This window comes from Salmo salar, chromosome ssa17, assembly GCF_905237065.1.
Source record: "Salmo salar chromosome ssa17, Ssal_v3.1, whole genome shotgun sequence".
Classification (NCBI taxonomy): Eukaryota; Metazoa; Chordata; class Actinopteri; order Salmoniformes; family Salmonidae; genus Salmo; species Salmo salar.
The window spans coordinates 13,267,003-13,274,377 of record NC_059458.1 but is presented as its reverse complement, the minus strand read 5'-3'; the positions used below and the strand labels follow the sequence as shown (position 1 = coordinate 13,274,377).

The window sequence follows — 7,375 nt, the reverse complement described above, 5'->3', positions numbered from 1 at the left end:
TTATGTCCATGTTAGCCAGTTTGAGGGGCGGTTCATGAGCCCTCTGTGTTTTTGGCAGATATCTTGGGGACCTGCGAAGGGGGAGACTGATGGTACTTCCCTCTGGCAGGATGGGGAGGCTATGCGTGAAAATCAATAAACTAACGTAATGGATAACATCCATTGGTTGAGTTTGAGATGCAGTTAAAGTTATTACCTGTCCTTGCCATTCCACCAGTTTGATTCCAGCATAGACGGGCACAAAACTACTGGCTAAGAGTGCCTTAAATTAAAAGAAGCAAAGGAATTAGGTCAGACCAAATCCTAAAATATGTAGTGAAAAAGATTTTGAAATGTTCCTTGACCCACACATATTGCAACATGTGAATTGCTCGGTCACTTGACTGGCTAAAACACAGAACTGACCCAACAATGAAGTGTATCAGGGGAAAACAATGACCATGCTCCTCATAAACATTTACGACAACATTTTGTGTTAAAGCCAAGGTTTATAGTAAGATACAGTAATATAATCTGCTCAGGCTTGTGGCAGGCTACCTTTATGAGGTCCTCCCTGGAGGCTAAGCTGGATAGGATGGAGTTCTTGCCACTTTTTGAATGCGTTATAGAGATGTGAAGGCGATCGCCTGCTTTACTGTGGGCATCGCCAGGCAGAAACTCCTCAATGTCCTCCCTGGGGAGAACAAAGGGACAGATGCTTTTTTGTCATGTTTTTAATAATTAATTTAACAACACTATACGGCTCTATAATAAAGCATGCACTTATTACACAATCTGTTGCCTGTGTAATGCGTGCACTTAATGAAGACACAAATGCAACCATTGTTCAGTTCTATAGCCTTAGGTTTAATTTACTCCCACACAATGAATAGCTCCATTTATTATAAAGAAGGTGTTACAAATGATTTGTTTTTGTACATAACACCCAGTTATCTTGATGTTAAAGAAATACACTGAGTGTACAAAACATTGAGAGCACTTATTCTCATTCAACCCAACCAACTGGGTCTTTGTGTTTCTGCCTGTCTTCTGTGTGCATATGCATCTGAATATGACTGTTCTTATACACTGAGTATACAACACATTAAGAACACCTGCTCTTTCCATGACATAAGACTGGCCAGGTGAATCCAGGTGAAAGCTATGATCCCTTATTATGAAGGTGTTCCTAATCTTGGTATATTCAGTGTGTTTCTCTCTCAGAGTTAGTAAGTGACTACCTGGATGTAAGCATGAAGTTATATCCAGGGGTCACAGCACCAAGCCTCTGGCATCTTTGGCAAATCTGAAGGTCAATTCTTTGACAATGGATAAAGACAATGTATCAACCAGCAGTAGGCCTAAACACAACAACAATATGACCTTTAACCTGTGTACAAGGAATAGAAGAATAGGATAATGATGATGAAGACCTTACTATCTTACCTCTAGTTTGTCTGGAGCAGTGATCATCACTGCAGCCACCAGAGCTCTAGCACATGCCCTGAGAGAGCCCAGCAGCTTGTCTCCATGTCTCAGTAGGTAGATACCCAGGAATCCACACGCAGCAAAAGAAAGGTTCACCACTGGCACCGTCATCTCTATAAAGAGAACATAGCTAGCATTATTCATTGAAAGCTATGAAGTTTATTGTCAAACGTAGCTACTGTAACTTCGCCAGTGAAATATTGTGTAAAAGCCTAATCAAATCCATATTAGCACAGTGGAATTTTGGAGCTAGATAAACCTGATGTGGGCAACTGTATTAGGCTAGACTAAACAACATAGCTAGGCTTATTCACTCATTACAGAGGCAGTCGAACTAATACTGTAAACTACAACAAGTAAGTCCCTGCATGTTAATAACAAGCATAGCATTCAAGGTTAATCTACACATACATAAAAAAAAGCTTCCTTATTGTTTATGGTGCCATTACGGTTTTAGAAACAATTGCAGTAAACTATAACTGCTTGTTCTGCACTGCTTTACAAATATTGATGACAATGTTAGTAAGTGATGGATTAGTGATGGGTCGTTCGCGAACCGAGCCGGCTGGCATATCAGAAGAGCCGAAATCTATTTATAAAAATATCCAAAAATTAAGATATGAATAATCAAAAAATGTAAATGAATAGAATTAACTAATTCAAAGAACGAAAAAAAGAAACAAAATAATATAGTCCTAAATGCTCAAGCGCACACATTCGTTCTGACTGTCTGCTCAGACTAACAGCCTCACCTGTTGTTCCTGTCAATCAGACACGCAGTGTCAACCAATGAACCAAAGATGCGTGAGGGAAGGCCGAGCCAACTCACTCACAGTCACACACTTAGCAGCCGAGGAAAGAGAGGAAGGATAGCTGTGAAAACAACAGCTGGAAAATGAGTCGGAAGCACAGTAGCATTTGGATGCATTTTAATAATGTAAACAATGTTAGAGCAGAGTGTAGAATTTGCCAAAACAAAATCTCATATAAAGCCGGTTCTACGCACAACCTACACCGGCATATGCGAACTGTGCACCCAATTGTGAAGCTAGCTGTAGCGGAGCTTCGAGAAACTAGCGGGCCTGCTAGTGATAGTGGTGGAGCCAGCACCTCCACACGTGGAGATGTACCCACTCAGTCCAGTAGCCCTACTCCGCGACCCACAGTAACGCAGTCTTCTATGGACCAATTTATGCCAAAGTCTGTGTCTGTAGCAAAACAAGGCCAAATTGATATTGCATTGGCTAAAATGATTGCCACCGATTTCCAGCCATTTTCGATCGTGGAGGACAGAGGTTTTAGAAATTATAGCAATAGTCTAAATCCAATGTACACAATTCCAAGCAGGAAGACCCTTTCAAAATCACCTATTCCACAACTGTACGAGAGCACACAGGCTTCAGTGTGGGAAAGAGTCCAAAAAGCTACTGCAGTTTGCCTTACCACTGACTGCTGGACATCAAGGGTAACCACTTGTTACATGTCAGTTACATGTCACTTCATTGAAGATTTTTCGATGTTTAGCTATCTTCTGGACTGCTTTGAGTTCAGCGACAGACACCTCAGAGAACTTGGCAGAGGAACTGTTGAGAGTGGCCAGAGAATGGCAACTAGATGGAAAAGTGGTCTGTTGTGTTAGCGACAATGCAGCTAACATAACCAAAGCCATGAACATTTTAAAATGTCTTGCCCACACAATCAACCTGATTGTAAGAGATGCTTTGAAGGTGATGAAGCCCACTGTGGACAAAGTGAAAGCAGCTGTGGAATACTTCCACTGGAGCACATGATGGGGATGCCAGATGGGGATGCCTGAGCTGAGGCCTAAACAAGACTGCACTACAAGGTAGAATTCAACTTTTTATATGTTGAAGCGGTTTCTTGAGTCAAAGAATGCCATCATCTCTACCCTGGCCATTGTCAATGCACCTGTTGATGCTCTGACCCAAGAGGAATTGGAGGAGGTTTGCAGAGTCCTGGAACCCTTTGAGCAGGTCACTGTGGAGATCAGTGGAGAGATGTACAGTAAGCAGTTATTACTACATCACTATTTAATCCAGTATTATATATGTATATGAGCAGTAGATGAGAATGTAGTATCAGTAGACAGAACATGAACCTGAACTAATAAGTTACTGTTCTCTCTTTTCAGCTATGTGACAGCCTCAAAAATGATACTCCTGTGTAAGGGTCTGCAGTGAATCACATCCAGCCGCCAGAGAGAAGCAAATGTAACCACAGGACGTGACAGAGTTGATGGACACCCTATGTTCATCAATGGACAGAAAGTTCCACAGAATGGAATATAATCATGTTCTATCAGAAACCGCTGCACTTGACCCCAGGTTTAATAAGTTAGCCTTCGGTGATGCCTGAGTGATTGATGAGGCTCTTCAAAGAATAACCTCAGCAGCAGGGAGGGACAGCCCCAGCAGTCAGCTGGCTCAGGCACCAGGGCAACAGGAAGAAGAGGGATTAGATGGAGGAGAAGCACCAGCAGTAGAGCCACAAACGTCTGCTGTTTGGATGCTGTTTGACGAGAGAGCAACTGGGGATGCAGCACGAAGGAATCCCTCAGCAGATGCCATAATGGAGGTCCAATCCTATTTGGAGGAGCCCCATCTGGGCCACATCCGTTCCCTCTGAGAGGGTCTTCTCAAAAACGGGACAAATAATTACTGAGAGAAGAAACCCCATCAGCCCCTCGAAAGTCAGGCAGCTTGCATTTCTGAATGCAAATCTCTCATAAAAGCTAAATATGGTCAGCATTGCTGTGTGCTGCTGGTTATAACATGGCAATAAAGAAGAGAGAGAAAAGAGGGACCAGTTTAATGTTTTAAGTGGGATTTGGCAGTTGTGTACATTGTTATTTCTTTTTCTTTGATATGGAGCAATATTCTATTATTATGTTGTTCAGATTGTATTCGTTTTGAATTGTTACATTTATATGCACTTTGTTTAAATACATTAAAAAGTTATACTTTAAATGCACATGTGTAATAGCATCCTTTTTACATTTATTTCAATTTGTGGGATGCTGCAGTTTTGCAAATTGTTATTTATTTTTCTTTGATATGATGCTATATTCCATTACGCTGTTCAGATTGTATTCATTTTGAATGGTTCGATTTACAAAACTATCCGTTGAAATACGGTGAAATTGACTAAACCTGTAAGAAAACATTGGGATACATGGACTGGTTTGTATTTGTGCAATGTAATGTGAAATGTCTAATGAACAAATTATACTTTGACATCTATAGCAGCAGCTGAGCTACAATAATTCATATTTTTCGGAGATGTCCCGGTGTCTTCCAGCACATGTGTTCCGGCTTCCCCATACTCAGGCAAACACGCTGCGGGCTTGGGCCCGTTGCGAGCCACGAATATACACCTTATGACTTTAAAAAGTGAAACACTTAAAACTCTAGCCTAGCAGTCAAAAACAGATTTTTTTCGATATAACCACTTCAAACATTGTCTGTGTTTCATGTAGGCTTTCCCTGGCGTCACGTTTTGATAACTCTGTAAATCTCTCTGACAAGTTGACTTTTATCAATATATTCGGCTCTATTTACTCTCAGATTCGAAAATGCTAATTAGCATCAAAGTAGACATCATGTAAGACTACAAATCCCTCCAAGCTCCGGCACATTATCGCTGACACCTTTGCTGAGGGGAGGACGGCTCATAATAATGGCTGGAACGGAGCAAATGGAAACCATGTGTTTGATACCATTCCACTAATTATGCTCCAGCCATTACCATGAGCCCTTCCTCCCCAATTAAGGTGCCATCAACCTCCTGTGATGCATTTGGTCTTGTGTCTTGTACAGAATACTATCCTAGTATCAGTCAGATATTTACAATGTGCCATGAAAACTAGGCCATTTTTTTCCTACCTGTCCAGTTATACTCGGGTTCTCAGCACATCCTTCGACATCATTCTGTCTCAGTTGCCGTTTTCAAATTGTGGTCTGTGAATCACAACGTTAAAGATGAATGATCACAGCATTTCCACAGATTGAGCCATACACAATACAACTCAAAGGAAAACTCCACCCAACAACTATATTTTAGTATTTGTTTCATTAGACCATTGTTGACATAGTCCTAAAATGTTTTGCTTGTCAGCAATCAAGTTTAAGATATGTAACTTTCAAAATACAGAAATCAGCATTTTGCATTATATGATACTGTGTTTTTAATGTACAATATGTTCATACGATATCTGGTTGACTAACAAATTCAATGGTGGCCTCCTGGAGGTCAGGCCCCCCCCCCCCAAAACACTTAGGGAGGTGTCCTTCGTGCCAGGTCAGTAATTCAGCCATGATTACTACAAGGTTTAGAAAGCTGGCTAGACTAATTTACCTACCAATCTATACAATGGTAGCTCAAATGGGCTTATTGAGTGACTGTCAGTGACTGACATAAGAGGAAGAGTACTGATGCAGTATCAATTTTTGAAATTGCGACCGTGTGCATTCTACTATTCTAACTCCCAACAGTAAGTTGAGACCCCGACTGAGTTCCCACATAAAAAAAGTATAATATATATTTGTCTAATGGTAAGTCTCCCACTGGCTGGAGGAACTCTGCTGGATGTGACTTCCGGTCATGTGTGTCAGTGGCTGAGACAGAGGGGAGCGGACAGGGTGAAGGAGACCTAGTCCCCTTTGTATTATTGAACTGACTGACCCAACTATACTGAACACAAATATAAACGCAACATGCAACAATTTCAGGGATTTTACTGAGTTACAGTTCATATTTGGAAATCAGTTAATTGAAATAAATTCATTAGGCCCTAATCTATGGATTTCACATGACTGGGCAGGGGTACAGCCATGGGTGGGCCTGGGAGGGCAGAGACCCACCCATTGGGGAGCCAGCCCTAGCCAATCAGAATGACCCCCCCTTCCCATACAATTCCGCAGGTGAAGAAGCCGGATGTGGAGGTCCTGGGCTGGCGTGGTCTGCGGTTGTGAGGCCGGTTGGACGTACTGCTAAATTCTCTAAAACGACGTTGGAGGCGGCTTATGGTGGAAAAATGAACGTTCAATTCTCTGGCAACTGCTCTGGTGGACATTCCTGCAGTCAGCATGTCAATTGCACGCTCCCTCAAAACTTGAAATATCTGTGGCATTGTGTTGTGTGACAAAACCGCACATTTTAGAGTGGCCTTTTATTGTCAACAGCACAAGGTGCACCTGTGTAATGATCATTCTGTTTAATCAGCTTCTTGATATGCCACACCTGCTTGGTGGATGGATTATTTTGGCAAAGGAGAAATGCTCCCTAACAGGGATGTAAACACATTTGTGCACAACCATTTTAGAGAAATAAGCTTTTTGTGTGTATGGAACATTTCTGTTATCTTTTATTTCAGCTCATGAAACCAACACTTTACATGTCGCATTTATATTTTACTTCGGTATACTGTATATTATACACACTCTCACTAATTACAATGATGAGCCTCCAAACCTTTAGAGATGAACACCTGTATTATTAGTCTTCTTCAGCCCATGGCTCTTTTGCCTGCTGTGACATGTCATTTTGTATTATAAAGAATGAAGCCAGTGTCCCCCATTTAGAAGAATGGGGCATGTGCGGTTTAATTGTTGTGGCCTGACTAGATTGCAGTTTGATGGCTCAACATCTTAAATGTGCCAGACAGGATCCTACAGAAGAAGAACACATTGGACCGATTAATCATCTGTCCTGTCTGCTGCCCTGCCAACGATGCCCACATATGGAGCCTCCTGTAAGGTATATGTAAGGTAGTAGGATGGAGGACTCTGCTGGGACTGAGTTAAAACAGCACAGGGGACCCCATGAAGACTACTGTCCTCTGATATTACAAAAATGTATGTATTTTATTATCTCAGATGAATTGCATATT

At 41.6% G+C, this 7,375-nt stretch overlaps 1 pseudogene; it reads right to left on the bottom strand.

The window, feature by feature from the left end:
• Positions 1–1,578, bottom strand: LOC106575239 (patatin-like phospholipase domain-containing protein 4; annotated as a pseudogene).
• Between the last annotated feature and the right edge of the window lie 5,797 nt (positions 1,579–7,375).